Below are 3,050 nucleotides of genomic sequence, written 5' to 3' on the forward strand. Positions count from 1 at the left end.
TTCTGTCATTACATTGGAAAGGAGTTATTTCAAAACATTTCAAATAGCTGAAGATCATAGAGTGTGTAGGAGGACAAGACCTCAGTAAACACAGTTATTTTCATTAAGGACTAGGAGAAGACACCGTATTTTTCTTTCTAAAATGTTCCTTTTTATTGCCTCAAAAGTAATTACAATCAAAATTGTTTTCCGTCATGTACCAAGATGGTATTGTTACCCAAACTCAATAGGTTAAATGCTTTGAATGTTTTGTTGTTGTTGTTGTTGTTTTGTTTTTTTGTAATGGGAATTGAACTCAGGTCCTTGCACTTGCAAGGCAGGAGGCAGAAAATGCTTTGAATTTAGTACCCACAAGGGAAGATAATTTTTTTGCTGATTCATTTACATGCTCAGACTTAGCAGCCCTTTATGACCCAGTAAACACACTTGTAAATCCTAGAACTAGAGCAAAGGGTACAGCCTGGAGTCACGTAACTGAATAAAGCTAACCAGCCTACACAGAGGTCAAAAATATTTTGACAGTTGTGGCCTAAATGGGTGAATAGCCATAGATAAAGTCATCAAAGGCTTTCATTAGTTTAAAAACACAGAAAGGTAAAATTCTCCTAAGATTTTTATTCTAGTAAAAGCAGCCACTGAAATGTTCTGGCTACTCAATGGTTACCTCAGTTGGTTTAGAAATGACCCAGAAGTAAGAAAATTTCAAAGTTGCAGCCTTTTTTAGAAGCTTATAAATGCTTATAACAGATTGGTACTCAGGGAGCAATCTGCAACTGACTAATCCTCCCAGAGGCCAGTTACATCAAGAATTTGTAAAATTGTAGCCTCAGAACCCTAGTGTTTAGTTTATTTCAACAAACATTTAGTTTCTTTAAAATGTGTGCTAAGTATTATACATATTATGACAAGTGTAGAGAACATTAAATTAGGTGTGACCCAGTACCTGAGAAGACCAGTGGAGGAAAGCAGACACAAATAGTAAAAATGTATAAAAATGATGCTGTAGATTTACAAATTGGTATGTAGAGAAAACTATAAGGATTATGTAGATGGAATGTGGAGGAGGTTTGGAAGACAAGAAAGCATAGACATTTTAAAAAGAATACTCAGAACAAACTAAGGCAAAATGATTTGAACAAATATCTAAAATACAGAGGCAGATAGATATGGCTTCAAATGGTTTATAATTAAAGTGTGATCTAGAAAGTTTTTGCCTGAAGTTTTAGTTTTTACCTGTGTGAAGTAACTTATTATCTTCCTTATGTTTTAATTTCAATGACAAAAAAGAAAACACAAGTGCATATTAAAATCAATGTTTTCCAGGGATTTAGCTCAGTGGTTCCGATGCCTGCCTTGCAAGTGCAAGGTCCCAAGTTTGATCCCCAGTACCAAAAAAAAAAAAAAAAAAAAAAAAAAAAAATTTCAGTGACAGTTTTTAGTTTTTTCATAGAAAATATGTTTTATCATGCTTTTTACCCTGTATGTAACCAGTAAATTAACCTTATTAAGTCAATGAAAATAGGCAATTCACTGACAGAACAAAAAAAATCTAAATTTCTTCGATTTAACATTTAAAGTTAATTTCACTATAGACAGCATCACGGAAAAGAGACACCTGTACTGAACCTCTATGAACACTAGGAAATTAGAGGAGTCTCAACTTTCTAGGCTTGTCTCAGTGGAAGCTCAGTAAGTTCTGAAGCTGATTTATCCCACTGTTCACTAGACCCCAGAAAATTGCCTATGGTCAGCTGGGTGACAGAAGATGTTATGACCAAGTCTCCACCTAAAAAAATCAGGAGTATGAGACGTCATAACACTGATTGCTGATTGTTTTAAGATGACTATCTGAAGAAATGATAGCAATTTTTTTCATTAGCTACTTGCTGAAGATTTCTTGGCAAAATGGTATGCTTCCTGAGCAAATTGATCTGTGGCCTCTCATCTGTGTAGTTATACACGATTTTTCATCTCTTCACATCATACATTTTCCAGTCTAGGGCCTAAGTGTTAATGTGGAACTTGGCCTGAAGCTGATGGAGGAAACACCGCTGGAATATCTTCAGTAGTGAGCTGACATGGAGAATGCCACATGATCTGCCAAAAACATCGAACCCTGACGGTGTTTTTAAAATGTAGGGTTTACTTATCTCCAAATTATGCTCTTTACATGCTTACAAAGAGAAAGAAACAGACTTTAGTACTAAAAATAAGATTGTTGTATTACAATGAGTAATTTTAGAAATTTTGTGAATAAAATGATGTACAGAGAGTTTTGGAAGTGCTGTGGATAAATGAAAAATCTTTTTCTCAAAGGAACTGATATTTGAAGGAGAAAGAGATACACACACACACACAAATTACTTGATTACATCAGATGGCTAAGGATGGAGGATGGAAGTAGGTAAGCTGCACATTCAAAAGTAGAACTTGAGTCTTAAGAAGAGGAAGTTTATATTAAAATATCATCTTAGTAACATCAATAGTTGTAAAATCTGCACACTTACCATACCAATGAAATCAACTGAAATGACTGTCCACAAATTTTTTCTTCTTACTTTATGATGCATACATGGAGTAATATAACAAATCACAGTTGACAAATGTTATTTTAGAGATAATGGATAAACAAAATGTAATATAGCCATATAATAGAATATTATTTAGTCATAAAAAGAATAAAATGCTAACACATGCACAAAATAGACAAACCTTGGAAAACACCAAGTGAAAGAAGTTAGGAAAGGCCAGATATTATATAATTGGGAGGTATGAAGGGAAATAATAAGTGATAGCTTTAATTGGTTATAAAGTTTCTTTTTAGGGCATATACATGTTCTAAAATTGGATTGAGGCAACGATTACAGAATTCTGCAAATATACTTAAAACATTGGGAGGGTGAATTATATGGTATATAAATTAATTTCAACAAAGCTGTTATTAAAAAATGTATCTTTAGGGGCTGGGGATTTAGCTCAGCGGTTTGGTGGCCTGCCTTGCAAGCGCAAGGACCCAAGTTCAATCCCCGGTACAAAAAAAAAAAAAAAAA

The sequence above is a fragment of the Fukomys damarensis genome, unplaced genomic scaffold (genome assembly GCF_012274545.1).
Source record: "Fukomys damarensis isolate Sample0158 unplaced genomic scaffold, DMR_v1.0_HiC HiC_scaffold_39, whole genome shotgun sequence".
NCBI classification, from domain to species: Eukaryota; Metazoa; Chordata; class Mammalia; order Rodentia; family Bathyergidae; genus Fukomys; species Fukomys damarensis.